Genomic DNA, 18,069 nt, shown 5'->3' with positions numbered 1-18,069 from the left:
CCATTGGTCTACTACCTGCTTAACCGAAACATTCCAGCGGTGAATGCGTGAGTGGCCTCAGAACAGCATACTAAGATAACAAATTGACCAATGGAATCTTGTAACTTCAGAGCCTGTCACCAGTTTGCTTTGGCAATGAGAAGCCATCAACCAAGTGACAACAAGCTATGGAATGAAATAATGACTGGGACCAAGGTATTTGATTCACTCATTTCAATCCCAAGATATCAACCTATTTTTTCATGAACCATTACAGGATCACAATAACATTGTGTTAGACACTAGCTGATCGTGCTAATACCTCAAATCACACATCAATTGGTACATCCTTTGAGATGTGACTTCATGACTTGTGTTTACTGAAGCTTATATATATATATATATATATATATATATATATATATATATATATACATATACATAGTTAAATACCAGTGGGACTCGGCCCTTTCTGTAAAGGGTGACTATAAAGGGTTGAAGATCTATAATTTTCACTGCCTCAAAATGATGTAATTTCATGACACTGTGAAAATAAATAAATTGACAAGACACAGAAATGTAATCATTTCAGTAGAAACATGTGTAATGTGCAAAAAAAAAAAGCAATTCAGCCAACAAGCAATAGGCATATTGGACTTCTGCAGAAATCTCAAAATTTCTAAATGGACGTTTACATATACACAAGATTTATGCAGAATACCGCACGACTGAATTACTTGAGATATTTAAGTTTTACGAGAAGGCACAGGTTCAATGCATGGTAAAACAGCTACAGCACTATGATGTAAAATGAGATGCAATATGCACCTGAATGTTCTTTTCAAATCTTTAATCATGTCCATATCACTAAAATTAGTTAAAGACATAAAATCAATTTGGTCATGATTAAACTGGTATATGTCAATTAAAATACAACTGACACATAATAAACTTAAGTTTCATGCACAAGTTTGGTAAGGACAAATTTCACTCTTGCATGTACACTTTTACTTATAAGTACAAAGCTTTCTTTCTTCTACATGGAAATATTAAAGAGTCAAAACATTTTTTGCATCTGGACTAAATATCAGTTCACAAATGATGTCTGATTTCTAAATTGAAACATCCGGCTTTCAGATCAATTACGAAGGTTCCCTGGCAGCAATTAGATGGAGAAGCAAGTTTAAATGCAGGGTCATAAATACTGAGTGCAATAAAAGTATGTAAGCAAATCCTATCATAGATCTGAACTGATTCACACCAGCTTTAGGAACGCCCCTTAACAACAAATTAGGTTCAAATGTCTCACAAATGTGTCAAAATGTAACGGACTGGTCCGCTGAAATGAGATTATGAGCATAAAAGATAGGCCGGCACAGACATAATTTACACAGCTATCCATCAAAAAGCTTCCTCACTCCACAATGAAGATAAACGAAAACAAATGCATCTTGATGACACAATTAACAGGTCATGCCATAATCAATTCATCTCAACCTGTATACTTTAAAAAAAAACCTCCAACCGTCTTAACTTATCAAAGAACACTGCAAGTTAATTGTTAAATTTTTTCTGATCTGCGGGTAATTTAGCCGACATCATTCATGCGGTATGGCAAAGGTTTTGAATGTGATTACCTGTACATGCCAGCTCTGTATTGTCTGTTCTCTGAGTTATTAGTGAAAACTACAAAACTCAATTAGAAACTTAAGAGACTGCCAGAAAATAACCCTGAAAATGCACAGAATTGCCATGAACACATAATGTCAATGTTCCTGGTAATATCTTCTTCACTTCCAATTAATTTCACTGTTGTTGTCATAGATTTATTGAAGACAGAAGAAAATGAGCAAAAGGAAAACAAAAAACAGTCATTGTATGATGTCTGAAAATTATGCACATCATCCATTCAACATGAAGAAAAGAAAAGAATACAGTTATTTACCTCAAGACCTCTGACTGAAATGAACTTTCTCAGATGATCCCTTCTTTTTGAGCTCTAACATACAAGTCCTTCAGTGAAAATAGCTGACAGTGAACACGTAAAGAACGAACACAACAATGCAACAGAGACAGCTATCTCCAGAGTCTCCAGTCTGAAACAAACTTTTTCACCTTCACCACAGAAGAGTGTCTATGTTTGTCAGGGATGAAATCAGAAGACATCAGGGTTCTAATAGTACTGTTGTCAAGGAACAGTGGAAAGGACAAATATCCCAAGACGCCTTTGTTACAGGTGGAATATCAAACAGTATGGCTGAGCTATCCCGAACACACTACTGTCACAGCAAGAATAATCGCCATTCTTCAGTTTAGAGGATAATAGAGCAAAGCAAGCCTTCCAAAGAATGGATGGGGGAAAAAAATAATCAAAGTACAAACAGTGTGGATGACAGGCTAACAGCTATTATTAAGGTAATGGATGGTGATGGGGAAGACACATCCCATTGCTGTGCTACCAGACAATCTGGTTTAGCAACTTCACTCCAAAAGTTTCTTTTTATTGAGCGTTAAGTTCTGACATCCGATCTTAAAATCATCCCTGATCTGCCAGACATTCCGTGATTCACTGACAATGCAGCCACTCCAGAAATAATCGGAAAAGCTTGCTCCAAAAAAAAAAAAAAAAAAAGAAAGAAAAGATGTCATCAGCGCGCCTGAACCAACAAGCACCTGTTCCTGTGTTGTGTTAATGGGTTGATATTAACAAGGACGATTTGCAAGCTGACATCTAATTATTATCTTTTAATCTCAGCGTAATTACAGGAGCAGGCTTCCTTAAACGATGGCAATAAAGAAACCAAAAGGAACACAGACTGCTCTGTTTGACTGTAATGTTCACTTTTGTAAGCCGTCATCACCTCAACCTGGACGAAGGCTGTAATTGTTGACGATTTATTATGACAGAGCATATAAGCAAATAACCATAGGCAAGCACAAACACCAGTTATTAGCCTATTTCTTTCAACATTCCTTCCACAAAAACTTTCAAAAGAAACTTTCTGCACTCAAAGACATTTAGCTTAGACATGAAACTAAGTCTAGGTTGGACAAGATTAGATTCAGGAAATTTATAAATCACTAGGCTAGACAACATTCTTTGAACAGCTGTCAAAACATAAGCTTTAAACACATAAATAAATGAAAAAGTTGACAAATATACTTCTTTAATTAATTCTTCTTAACTTCAGGAGAAAATTTTAACATTTATATAATCTTACTGAATCAAGAAAATGTGCCACATATTATGTAAAATTGTCCAAAAGTCACAATTTATTTATTTTATTTGATTAGTGTTTTAAACCGTACTCAAGAATATTTCACTTACACGACAGCAGTCAGCATTATGGTTGGAGAAAACTGGGCTGGAAACCCACAACCGTCTGCAGGCTGCTGTCAGGCCTTCCCACTTACAGCCAGAGAGGAAGCCAGAATGAGCTGGACTTGAACTCATAGCGACCACATTGGTAGGCGGTTCCTGGGTCACTGTACCACACTGGCAGGCTAAAACCTCAGCCACAGCCAGTCATAGAATGGAAAGTCCAATTGTATATCATGTAACTGTATATGTCTGTAAACTTTGAATAAAAAATTATTTATTTATTTATTTATTTGATTGGTGTTTTACGCTGTACTTAAGAATAGTTCACTTATACGACGGCAGCCAACATCATGGTGGGAGGAAACCCGGGGGGGGAAGCCCACAACCATCCTCAGGTTGAATAAAAAATTAGATTAGCATATGTTTTAACATCAGACACATTTGATGTCTGGTTATAAAATGGACGGCAAACATACTGCTCAAAAATCAAAAAGATGTTCATACTAGAAAGCTTTACAACTTTTCAAAGGATTATGAAATATGTCTGTCTGAGGTGAACTGCTATCAGTTAATTCCAGACTGAACAACTCATCATTAAAGCACCTGTTCTACATCATATCAGGTCACCCCACAAAAGTTTCTTAAAACTAAACACGTAGCTTTATTGACCACATGATCCAATGTTAACCAACTGGTAATTAAAGATCAGGTTCTGCATCAGATCAGGTCACCAAACAAAAGTCTGTTATATGTGAACAAGTACCTTTACATATCAGCTGATACAATGTTAACCAACTGAACACCAAATCACCTGTTATGCATGATATCAGCTCACCAGGCAAATGTCTGTTATCTGTGAACACATACCTTTACTTATCAACAGATCCTCGAATCCCCATCAAAGCACCTGCTCCCAGGAATATCAACTCGCCAAATATCTTGAAAGAGAAATGAAAAATTAATGATTTTACTTCCAAAAATGTGTCATTATTTTTTTATTCAACTATTGGGCAGACAACAGCTCAACCTGAAAATATGCAGAAATTGACAACTGTCACATTTCTCAAACAGATAAAAAAAATATACATATTACTGTAAATTTTCTCCATGAGCTGAAATGTTTTTCACAACATGCAGCTGTCAAAAAAGAGAAATTATTTTGACCTGCCTAGGAGATTTATCCATGTGCAAGCAGCAAACTGGCTTCACAACGGATTACACCAGCAAGCCTTGCATAATGTTTACATGCATGCCCATGCAACAAAGACACATGGCTCTTCAGATAGAACGAATTGACTCCACTAGCTTTGCCTCCCAGCTGCAGCTTGTGTTGCGAATTTGTGAGTGAGAAGCAGTAATCTATAGGTCTTTACTGTGGACACAGTAACAAATCTTGTAACAATTAAACTCTCTCCACAAAGACAGGAATGGGTGGGGCAAAGTACGTACTCCATTATTATTCCTCACTCACAAACATTCTCTTATTCACTAATCATTACAATATGTTGCATTCCTCAAGCAAACAATGGTCCTCATATGGCTGAAAAACTGTCTGGCGCTGTGGTAAATGTCCAACAATCAATAAATCAAATAAATACATACATACATATAAATAAACAAAACAGGTTTTAATGATTGCGTTGCCCTGTAGCCAGAGAAAGCAACACCGGTAATAAAATCCTCAGTTTGTCTATTAATATGTTGCAAACTGAACATGTAATAGGTATGCATGCACTTGTATTAAGAGTGCAAAAACAAAAAGACTTCCACAAGTTTTGAAACTCACACAATAATAGCAAATGCATCATTTTAAAGTCACTGGTAAGTATTCTAAATTACTCAGTAAGTACTTCATCTTACATGCAAGTGTAACTTTTGATCATGAGGAGCACTGACTGCTCTATACTCACTTAAAACAACAACATTAATAGCAATATATTAATTAAGGAAATATACTGCTTGCTGTTGGCAATGAGCTTGCATAAGAGCTAAACCTAACTAATTATTCAAAACCTTGTCTATATTTTTGTTCATTGACACTCCAAATCTTTTCTACGCATAATTTTAGGTGTGCACATATCTATATGGTTTTAAAACTTTCATTTGTGACCACGATTGGCATAGCTAACTCAGATCAGTGGGCACACTAAAACTGCCCTACATGGGTATCATTCTCATCAAGTGATACAAAAAATGCCCTTCTGTATGGCAGGGGTTCTGTTGTTTCCCTAGTGTTCGAGGTTTCTCAAGTGAAGAAAACATGTGCCAGGACTGTAAGTCAATAAGAACAGCTGTGAATTGTTAGTCTCAGCACCGCTGGAAACCAGAAAGGTATCCCAATCAGGGACAAACAAGTTTTTAAGCCAACTCTGAGTCTATGACACTTGTTATTTTTTAGCCCAGCCTCAACGCCCTGATACTTGCCCCCACCTGGGTAACAGCACAGCCCAATCCCAGATCAACATTCCACCGATCAACCGCTATCAATGATCAAGGTAATGTGAACACAATCATACAGGCACAGCCAAGTGCATACGTGCCAGAAACCATTGAACAGTACTGAACTGTTTGAAAAAGAAAAAAAGCTGATAGAACTTTAAACATCATGGGCTTTGATAGCCGAAGACCTTATCGGTCTTCATTGCTGGTTAAATTCTAGATAAGGTCGTTCGCACTTTTTTTCACGGGGGAAACAGCAGACGATGGCAAGGTGTCAGCGTGTATTTGCAGAAAAGCATTGAATGTGGGATGTTAAACATTGATACAGTACCTGGGGTCCTTAATAGTACCTGTGGGCAAGCATCTGTAACATCCTGTAGGTGGGGCAATATACTTATAACCCAGGGGACTCTATCTTGCAAGCAAACACTATCTCCATACAGAGCCTGCCCGATAGGTCGCGCCTAGTCAATCACAATGCTATCTGTAGCTAAGTGGAGAAAGGTTTCCTTTCAGTGTTAGGGGATGAGCCAAACTCCTCAACATTCGTGGCTGGGAGGATTATAAAAGATACTCCAGCCCTCCCCCACCTGCCCTCAGCTGTGAAAATACACCAGGCAACACCTTTCTTAACACTAACTCCAGGTAAGAATGTGTCATATATGCCTATAAACCGGTAAAGAACCTTGTAAGTTGTGTCTGCGGAAGACCAGGGTCTGCAAGAGACTGGATAGGATCTGGACCACGAAGTCTTGATGACAATTATACTGACAGTGCTGTGACGAGCTCCTAACACGATCTGTTCTCTATGAGGGACAAAAGAAGAACAAATTCAAGCCCAATAGATGGGCTGCTCCCAGGCTAACCTCTGTGCCCCATGTGTGTGCCTATGTATACGGCTAACATGATACATACTGATCAAGCAGCAAAAGTCTTTTAGGACAAGCGGTGCGACACAAAGGGTCGACAACAGCAGATACCTGAGACATGATCATCTGAGACTAGTTTTGACTAGTGCCCGTTTCATACCAGCCTTGTTACATTGTTGACACTGGCAGCCCCGGACAAATGGCTCCTGTATAGGCCGAATACAGTTAAGCCCCCTCTGATTGTACAGTGGCTACACCAGAAAGACAGTCCTCTGCGGAGTGCCGGGACTGCCTCGCATAGCCCCTCTAATCCCATCAGCACATTGCTCCATTGACTCTCCCAAATCACTGTTCAAATGTTGACACAGAAATCAGAGATGGTCTAGGGCAGCAAAGGACCAGGCTCTTCCCCTATCTAATCACAGACATGAGTGAAACCTTCAAAAGAACTTGCTGATCACCCCTATTTTCCATTTAGATGTGTTAGAACCGCTCAGAAACTTTGTTGACAGTCCTTCGTCAAGTTTCACCTCCACAAATAAGTACATCATGTTAACCACTATAGGACAAATCCTGATCTGTGTAACTTCTTCCTTTTAAATCTTTATACTCTAGTGAAGACGCCCTGTCTGAAGTAAATCCATAAATTTAGTTGGCCAAATACTGTTATTTCATTCGTCAACCAGCAAACATCATGTTTAAAGCTCCCAAAATGGGAATTCCCTCACTTTGAATTCTACTTTAAAAATTGATTTTCTTTAACAGGCAAACCAAAATCCTAACTCATAAGTTCGACTTAAGACGTTTGTTAAACCAAACAAACATATTTTCATTTAACTGACTTCATGTCAGAATGTGTGAGCAGCAAAACAAAAGTCTTTGCAATTAGAGTACCAAATGTATATACCTACGACATACACTCGCACATGTTCAGAATGTGCTATTGATACATTGTTTAATGACACAAACCCTTCAGAACATATCTTCATGATGCTAACATGTGCAACACATGTCTACACAAAAAAATCTTCGTCACACAATTGCCAACATGAACCCACAACATGTGTTGAATAAAATATCTACAAACAATTTTTTTCTGGACTGTCTCAAACAAAATGTGCCGCAATCGACTACAAGAGTTAAGCCAGCTGAGTTTGGTATTAACCAACAATCTACTGTTCTGGACTACTGTTCTAAAAGACAACTTTCTTAGCACAAGTAAAACTCAAGAAAATCGGTACTCCAAGAGGACCAGAAAGTTTTCAACAGATACAATACTTTTGAGATAATTCACCTATAACTTTGAAAGAACACTTTGGTACCATTACCAGGTATTACTGTTTAAAAAGTAAATATACTTTCTTTCAAGAGACAAGTTTTACCTAACGTTACACTTATTTTGAGGACTTCACATTTTACTTTAAGCACAGAAGTGATAATTAGATTACATCTTTATCATTATTAAAGTATTTTTAGTTTACCTGTGCAAGCATGTTAATTAGCAAATTTTTGGAATCAGTCTGCAACTGATCTTATTTGACACAGCAAAAAAATATTTTAATTTCCAGCAAATGGTTCTGGGTCTGGATTAACTAAGGGAGAGAGAAAGATGCCCAAGATTAAAGATTAGCTGTTAGCTAAGAGCTTAAGAGGCAGATTAGGGGCATGTATGAGCTGAAGCCAGGGCTTAATGACTCGGGGAAACAATTAATGTCAACAAGATTGTGCAGATGGTGCAGTAGTGGCCCTTAAGACTTGTTTATCCAACGCCTTCTCTATCTCTGCTACAACACGATGGTGTAGACAAAGGGCCACTAATCCTCGCCTTACAACAGGGCTTGAAGCACTTAGAGGACTCGACACTGTTTTCTTACCCTGTTGATTTGTGTTTCCACAACCTTTCTGCGAAGGTAGTCTCAACAGGAGAATTCCTCCAGAAGCCCTCCACATGTAACAATCATCTGAGAAGCCTGCCGCTCCCTTCTTCCTCTCTAACACTTCCAGCCCGCTCTAGCTGCCACAGTATCCATTGCTGACCCTAAAAAGCCGCTCGGCCCAACATGTCTGATATTTGGTTGTTTGTTGCCTTTGAAAACAGCTCAGTTGTAGGAATGACAGAGTTTCCTGCCCTCCCTCTTATTGTCTGTTCGGGCTTTTCTCCTGCCAGGAGACACCAGTATCACACAGTGATACAACAAGAGGGGATGCTATCAAATGGGGGGTGGGGTTTGATATACCGCTTACTCAGCCCTAATGAACAAACTTTGGCATTTTGCAATTGTGTTCCTCACCAAACCAGCCAGGCCTCTTAAGACTTCTCATGTGTCAAGTACTTAATGGGTATACATGACTACAGATACTGGTACCGAGGGAAAAAGTCCATAATGTTTGAAAGAATTTTCTGGTTCGGCAGTGATTAAAATGATTGAAACCAAAGTCAACATACTCCTACACTGTACCTGGTAAAATAAGCCCCTAACATCTACACTTTTTTGCCTACAAATATTCCGCATAATAAAAATGATATTCTTAAAAAAAAAGATAATTTATGGAATGGAGAGTTGATAACTTTGGAAAACCAAAAGTTATGACTGAACTATGAAACAAAACCAAAATTCAGACTACTATTTCTAATTGATAATATATGGCTGTGTATTCTTACAATCACATGTACGGATTTAGTCTATGGATCGAATCCTTGAATGGATTTTAATGGACTGAACTGATTGTATGCAACCCAGTATTCTTTTCAAGAAAAAAAGAAATATTTACATAACAAAAGCAGCATTTCCGATGAAGTTTCATCTAGATGTACTTCTGGCTTATAAGATTGAAAGTTGTTTTTTTTTGTTTTTTTTTAATGTTTATCTTGAATGGAAGTGACCCCAACTTGTTAACTAGGTGTACCTAAGAGGTGAAAATGAAGCTGCACCTATCTGGCCTACTGACCAGATCATTAGGGAGCTATTACCCATGGTGTCAGGCAGAACATAACTCATCCGTCTATCAGCCTGAAAAACTCTTACATCTGGCAAAACTGTTTTCTATGTACATGTAACTCACATACACACAGCCTAATTCTTCTACCTCTTTCTTTTGGTAGGCTGTATATAAAAAAAGGAAACTTATCACACAATCTACCAGTTTTTAGCAAAATACATACTACTTCATTTTTTTTTTTTGCTTGAAGTGCATTGTCTGGGTTTCTGGGAATAAATTTGGAAGAGCACTTGAACACTAAGTAGTCTACAGCACCCCTAGACGGTATTAGGATATGTGCGGTACTGATGCCCTCGTAAACATTATTGTTGCATAAAAACTACAAATGGTAAAATCATCACTGAGAAATAATGGGAGGTACAGTGTATCAAACAATGTGGCTACCTCAAAACCACATAATTTATCAACCACTTTGTCTGCGTGTCTGCGTGTGTGTGTGTGTCAGTACAAATGTTCTTCAGCCTTCGATTCAAGTAATGTCATTCTCTCCTCACCCTCCATTTTCTTGGCCAGGATACTAGAGCATAATATTCACAACATGCAAGGACAATGCAGGAACAATGCAATGCATCACAAATATAAAATCCCGTCCCAAATTATTGGAAAAACAATACTTGAATCAAAACTACAAGATCTTATATATTGAAATATGTACATATAAGTTTAAATGAATACAGCAGAAATGATTAAAGCATTGAGACTCAATCTATGCCATTAATTAGTACCCAGATTTGGAAAAATTGATGAAGATACCCAGATTCCAGCCTTAGCAAATGTATGGTATGTCAACAATGTTATGGCAAATTAATAAAATTTTAAAATCAATTTGATCATTGAAAGTTTCTCTATTCTTTTGATTAGACAGTATCATTATGTACATTTCAAAAGTGTTACATATGGTACAAGTGCCAGCTACTAAAAGTACCTTCAAATTCAACTCATGTACATGTATGATATACGGTACCAATTAGTTAAATTATGAAGGCTATCCAAAGTCTCATATGACATAATAAAAACACAATATCTCAGTCATAACTGTTGATGTTTCAATGTGTCAAACGTGATGGTCAAAAATATTATTAGGTCAGATATATTAGTACACTAACATGGCAATATATAATTGATTATCCCGATCTATACGACAAATTGGAAGTCTCTAGACGATGTGCATCAATAAATAGAACTGGATATAAATAACTATGTTCTTCAAACTTTTTGTAGCAGTGAGCTACTGAGTGCAAAAGCATTGATTAATTTTCATTAGGTAATCATAAAGTACCCCGTCGGCATGCATTTGTAGTTGTGTTGTAGATGTGAAAGTTTGCTCCATATATGCCAATAGAGAGCTGGTACCACTTCACATCCTATCATTAATTGCTGGTGTGAATTTTTTCACTGTAAACTTTTTAATGATTTGAATTATTTTTCGCTCATGACAACTTTTCACTTGCGACAATATTTGCTTAGTGGAAGAGCCTTATGTTATCCTCCATAAAAAAGGCATCTTAACTGGAGGAACTGGCAGTGAAGAGGCTGGGTTAGTTGGTTATAAGGCTCTGATAAACGCACGCATATTGACACACAGGGTCCTTACACAAACACTGCTAGCCAGCCCATCAGTGCTCCCTAAACACATCTGCTCTGCATATGTGCAACTTGACTCGCCGCCGCGTTATAAAGCATAAAGAAAATTATCATCAAAATATTTGGCGCTGAACCTGGGCAAGCTGAACCGCTCACCGACTCGCCTGAGACATCAGTCAGGCCTTTTTTCCGCGAACATGGCAGTGAACTGTTGGAAGCCTTTGGGGAAACTACACAGATGGGTCGAAAATAAAGTAGGGGCATGTGGAGACTAACTGATGGTGTTGTGTTAGGAGGTGTATACGAGTGTCAATCACTAACGTACCACAGCGCTGCACTCAACCCGCACTTACCTGTACCATCAGAAATAAACCATGAAGACCACATAACAAACCTTCGTATGTCAGCTTAGTGAGGCCATATTTTAAACATTAACACTTCTGACAACTTCTTTCCTTTCATTTTTTCCCCCCTTTTCTTTCTCTTTTTTCTTCTTTTTCTTTTTTATTTTTGGCGAAAGGTATGTGCCAACTAACAAGTCCTTATTCGTGTACATGTATCAGGAAATAAACCATTAAATGGATACTGATTGCTCTATCTTAATCAAGGGATGCATGTATATATTTCAAGGAAAAAATACACACCAAACTATCTTTGGAGAGGAATTAAATGAACCCAGAATGCTGCACCAAATCGGATGTCAGCACCACACAAATGCAGATAGAGAGAACTTATTTATGTCTCCAATGGCAGCTGAGTTAAATGTGTAACTTCAAGGGAAGATTTATTGTAGTTGATATCAAAAGGAAATCTGTAATTAGCGGAGGTGGTAAGCTACATTTGATGCACACAGGAAAGCAGAAGGCTAGCACAGCCTGCCGGTTAACATTTGGTAGGAGATTTCCACTTCCGCCTGGTCCGCCAGAGTTTCTGCACTAATCATCTCTAATGAAAACGCTCTGCTGCGGGGGATAAGGCCATAGAGTCCCCAGTGTTTTCTCACACAAAATTTATGTACACCCTTCATACAGGACACAATCTGCTTGATTTAAGACTTTGTTGTCTTATGTATCATTTTTTTTTTCTTCAACAAAAATTAAAGTCACATCCTGGCGAAAGTGTATCTGCCTCACCTGCACTGCCACGCCAACCCAGCCTCCACAACTAAGACCAAAATTAGACTGACAAATGGACAGACGGACAGTCACAGCTGTTCAATTAAGTAGAGACAGACAACATCTTTTCTTACTTCTGAGAAGCAAAAAAGTTCAATTACCGCACAAAATTAATATCCACTTTCAGAACATATGAAAGACATATGCCTATGGAATTATTAATAACTTGATGGATGATGGAGACAATCTATAGAGTCTGACAGGCATCTTACTAGAAATGAATGGTACACAGAGGCAAACAGGATACTGTAAGTGTGTGGCAAACAGGATAATGTAAATGTGTGACAAACAGAATAATGTAAATGTGTGACAAACAGGATAATGTAAACGTGGGGCAAACAGGATAATGTAAATGTGTGGCACACAGGATAATGTAAATGTGTGGCACACAGGATAATGTAAATGTGGAGTAAACAGGATACTGTAAATCTATGGCAAACCGGATAATGTAAATGTGCTGCAAACCAAATAATGTAAATGTGCTGCAAACAGGATACAGTTTATATGTGGCAAACAGAATACTGTAAATGTATGGCAAACAGGATACTGTAAATATGTTACAAACAAGATACTGTAAATCTGTGGCAAACAGGCAAGCATCTTTGCCGTCTTGTTGTGCATCCTTCAGTACCAACTGTACCATTACTGGAGCCATGCAGGAACCGGCACTAATTCTTGGGATGTCAACAAGGTTTATTCTCAAAAGGGACAGGACAGACAATGGCTGGAGGTGTAGCTGGGCACCCATTACTGCCAATGATCTATGATGTCAGGGTTGTTAGTGTTGATGAGGGCCTCCATTAATTATGGGGTAAGAGACAGGCGGTCTATGAGGACTAGTCTGAGCTGACAGCCCAAAACCCAATTTACAGCTTCCACCCAACACAGTCACCTTTCTGTACCCTCATAAATAGTAATTCTACTCTGACGCTGTACATTCAGGGTAAATCCCAGTTCACCCCACCCCTTTGTAGTTGTTAATGGCATAGAGGGTGTGCGAGCTTAGTCATTTTTTTTTTAAATGGTTTTCAAAAATTCAAAGCAGGACAGTGCTTCCAACAAACATATCAGTTAGCAGCCTCACCAAGTTTTCGTAAATATAAAATGAACTCTTTAGGTCAAAAAAAAAAAATAATAAACTATTGGATGACATAAGCGCTTCCTTGAAGACATCCTGGCTGAGAATGTGCAAGGTTTGGCAGGTTTTCACACAGACCTTATATCTTTCAGGCTTCAATGGTTTCAAAGATTTGTTAAATGAAATAGTTAAAAATCTGGACAAGTTAAAAAAAGGTGATAAATGATGCACCATTATGTAGCAGATGAAAAACGGTGGCTTTCATCCCACTGCACAATAACTAAAGGTCTTAACAACAAGTTTGCCTACTGACTCATTCCATCAAGAAGGTAGATTTCCTCAACACAGGAAGACTGCCGTTGTGACAATTGAGAATGCCACCTACAAGGGTCTTCTTCAGAACTACTCATTCATTAAACTGATTTTAACAGTCTAAAAGTTAACAGCTTTTCAAATATTCAAATCTTGTGTCAACTGAAGAACATAGCCATTTAATCTGATATGTCGTATACCTCTGAGGTCCATTTCAAAAAGCATTTGTAACTTACTCCTGGTGTAAGCTTCATGACTCTATATTGTGGATACCTCACCATAGTGAATGCACTTGATTCACTGCTGTGATAGTTTTGTGAAACCAGGTTCCTGAGGCTTCAGGCAACGTCAAATAGTGAAGAAAAATTTTATTTCTGAGAAGGTACATGTGAGTGGTTGGGTTTAACGTACATAACAATTTTTCATTCATATGACGACGAAGGAATCATCACAGTGCATGTAATGTGCCTCGTTGTTTCCTCTGCTCTTTTATCTATTGCTGCTTCACTTACCGAAGGCAAGTAAGCCGCCCCGCCCGAGCCATTTTACTGATATGGGTCAACCAGTCATTGCACTTTCCCCTTCATGCTGAACACCCGGCGAGGAAGTAACAACTTCCTCTTTTAAAGTCTTAGGTGTGACTCGACCCAGGATTGAGAAGGTACATGTGTGTCATTTAACTAAATGTTAGTTCAAGATGATACTTGTTAATAAAGTTACCCCATTGAGTGTGTATGTGGGTGAGGGGTGGGAGCATTTATGGCAAAACAGTTATGCTGTAGTTTTTACACTTTTTACAATTTTTTTTATTTTTTTTTTTTTTATTTTGAAAATATTATCCCATGATAATCTGTTGGATTCTGTGTTAGTTAGGATAATAATGCTTGTACACTCCTATATAGTTACATTCATCACAGGCCTCATGCCAGTCCATCTGTAATATGAATGGGCCTTCTACAAGAAACACAGTTTGCTGGATACATTCATACATAATGTAGTCCTGGTGAACCATAACTTCTTCTCTTTAACAAATTCAAGCAGAAGAAAAAAAAAAGAAAGAAAGAAAACCTTAAACTGTATTTTACCTGAAGTATGGCATTTTTCAAGTAACACATATTTTGCTAGATTCTTACTGATACATTAACCCTGTAGGGCCACTTAAGAATTTTTTGTGAAGTTTGATTACTTCCTTACCTGAAAAACTTAAGTGTTGGGATCAGTTGTAAGCCTTTACGTGTTGCTGAAAACATATTTTTTACATCACAAACTTTTGGGGAAATACAGTAAAATAAAAAATACCCTACTTCTAAGACTTTCGGAGGCCATCATTTTCTTCTTCAGCAACATTTCACAAACGCAGCTCTGCTTTAACACTGCAGAGTTGCAAGTCATAGCAAAAAGCTGCATTTGACCTTAGATAGATAGCGGTACGTTTTTCAACTGTTTCTGTTGCTTTTGGGGTAAGTCACAGCAGACTCAGGATACATTCGAGTTATCTTAGGCTTAATCGGTGTCCCCCTACTGTGGATTTCATTAAACTTTCTGCTGCTAATTAACAACTCACCAAGATATGCTCAACTTAGCATGTTCTGAATCTAAATTTAACAAAATGGTACATTTCACTGATTCACACAAATGACCTATTCACCATTTTCTCCTAATGAAGCTTGTATGTTTTACAGATAAATATAAATGTCATTTCCTAATACCTATATACAACCCAATTTGTCACTTACTGTCATGATTGCTGATAGCACTTTTGGATGTTCGCCATCAAAATAAAAGTACATCCCACCATCATTATAAGTGGCAAAAAGGAAAAAAAAATGTCCTTCTGAATTTCTGTTTCTATTTATATACGCATCTGATTGGGATTTAATGCCATACTCAAGAACATGTTACTTACATGGCAACAGTCGATGGGTGGAGAAAACCAACGCCCATCCTGGTAGTGCACATACAGGTACACGCCTCCTGATTACATCATACATACACGTGCATCAGCAACCTAACTAGTGGGGACTGGATTCTACCCTTAAAACATGCAGTATATCGTAACTACCATTATTTCCCCAAACATTGTAGCATTTAATTCCTCCAGACAACTTCACCTAGTGTTGTGAAATTATAAATACATTTCAGATAATTATCAAGAGCAAATTTTGGAAATCTCATAATAATATATATAAAAAAAAACATATACCCTAATTCTTCAACCAATATTTTGAAACAGGGGGGTAGAGAAATAATTTGCACAGTTTTATGAAGCTTGCGTCTTTAATGACACAAACAACCCATTTTTAGTATCTTTTTCATAATAACTGTATGCATATATTTAACTGAAAAAAAGTGTGCTATAGTGGTCAAGACTAAAGATTTATAGTAAACTTAAAAACAAAAATATGCCATTGGCACGCAAAGTGCTTATTTTACAAAACATCTAGACACAACTACATGTATAATTTAATCCTCAAAATAATACGTTAACTGCTTTTTCATAATTTTACAAGATCTACATCATGATTATGTTAGAATATCTTGAAGCAATATCCATCTTTTCCAGCTGGCCCACGAATAATTACATTCTAACCACACTCACTGCAGTGTTATTTTCACACTGGGCGTGCTGTACGAAAAAGCATGGGTAATTAATCAACAGACAAGAAATACAGCCTTATTTAAACAAATCTACTGATATTTACTCTGCATTTATGTACAGTATCCATGTACGTTCAATTGCCTGTAAAGTTTGTCTACAAAATAGGGGCTATGTACTCAAGAAGGATTAATTGTGGGTGCAAATATTTTTGTTTTTTTTCTGTCAAAAAAAAAATGTTGTCATATAAAAACAGGTAAAAAACAGAAACTGTGTGTAATAAAACAGTACTGTATGACAGAGTGCATTTAATAAAACAAATTCTTGACACAGAGGCTAAGACAAGCCCAACAGTCTGATGTTGCCGAACTCCTGAATCAGGGGACATAACTATTGTCATCATGCATGGGCCCAACAAGTCTACAGTCCAAAGAGTCCAGTAGAATTGTACCATAGTGATTTGAAAGAAAATCTGGTCCAAAGCCCTGCCCTACAGTAGAACTGAAAAACACACATCAGCAAACTATAAGCCTTGAAATAATTACTAACAACTAAACAATAAGCTAACTTCAGACTTGATTAAAATGAGATGGGACCTAGTATATGTAGTAAAGTGTTAAAAGCACAACATCTGGCAAACTTGGAGGGGGATGGTTTTCAAATAACAAATCACAGTTTACAGCTTAATAAACCTTACAACAAAGTACATGTAATTCACATCAACAAGGAGAAGTGTTGAAACGTTTTCACCATCCCCTATTACATGTACATGTGTTTTGAGTCACTATAAGATCCTACATAAGAATGCTTTTCCATTTCTAACTTCTCCTTAAGCTGGAACATCATACTACATGCATATGAAAAATAAAATCATGCCTTCAGAAAGAGGGATAACGCAGTTAAGAGTTAGTATGATAGCAGGAAAAGATTGCTGGTACAGAAAATGGTGCGACTTTTGAGGAATTCACGGTTTCCTAAGCATGCCACACAGTGAAGAGCTAATTACTAGAAGCCACTTTGGAAACTAAGAGGCAAAAATGGGGCAATGCCAAACCAACAAAAGCAGAACTCTCAGTAAATTAAAACCTGTTGTTTAACAAACGAAGGAATGCTGTTTCAGAACTCCAACCTGAACATATCTATTACATCAGCATTTGTGTCGTATGGAAACTAAGTGAGAGAAGCGGAGCTTTGCCAAAGTTGTAAAAGCGAAATTCTCAGCAAATTAAAAACCATCATTTAAGAAACGAAGGAATGCAGGTCCATAACTCATATACTGTTAAATACCACAACGGAATACATCTACTACATCAGTATTTGTGATGTACAGGAATGTTCATTATACAATACACACTAATTTCTACAGTACACATGTTTGGTTTTTCAACATTTACTACAGTGTGCAGAACTAGTATCTTAATATAATAATAATACAATTATGTAGCTTTCTGATTAAATTGAAATTTTACAGACTACACTATGCTGACATTCTTGACCAGCTCAAAGGCTTCAAAGAAAGTCGAACTCTTCACCAACATATTCCCAATGTCATGCACCTGTGATCATGTATCCAAAGCAACTTTCTTAACCACTTATGATGGGGGTTAATTAACAGTGGCCCAGGTGAATTCCTTAATGAGCAGATTTTGTCTGGATTGCGAACATGACCACCGGAACGTAGACGCCATGCTCTGATGTTGTTATGGATACCCAGT

General features: G+C 37.5%; 1 protein-coding gene across 4 annotated transcripts in view; it reads right to left on the bottom strand.

Annotated features, from left to right (window-relative positions):
• LOC135481790 (cell adhesion molecule-related/down-regulated by oncogenes-like) overlaps positions 1-18,069 on the bottom strand; it is a 100,983-nt gene that overhangs the window by 58,669 nt on the left and 24,245 nt on the right. For all 4 annotated transcript variants that reach the window (XM_064761496.1, XM_064761499.1, XM_064761500.1 and 1 more), the window contains exon 3: positions 4,169-4,239. The gene's annotated coding sequence lies outside the window, so the exon portion shown is untranslated. The remainder of the gene's footprint in view (positions 1-4,168; positions 4,240-18,069) is intronic.

Source organism: Liolophura sinensis, chromosome 1 (genome assembly GCF_032854445.1).
Source record: "Liolophura sinensis isolate JHLJ2023 chromosome 1, CUHK_Ljap_v2, whole genome shotgun sequence".
Classification (NCBI taxonomy): Eukaryota; Metazoa; Mollusca; class Polyplacophora; order Chitonida; family Chitonidae; genus Liolophura; species Liolophura sinensis.
The sequence above is the reverse complement of the archived record's forward strand: the minus strand, read 5'-3'. Positions and strand labels throughout refer to the sequence as shown.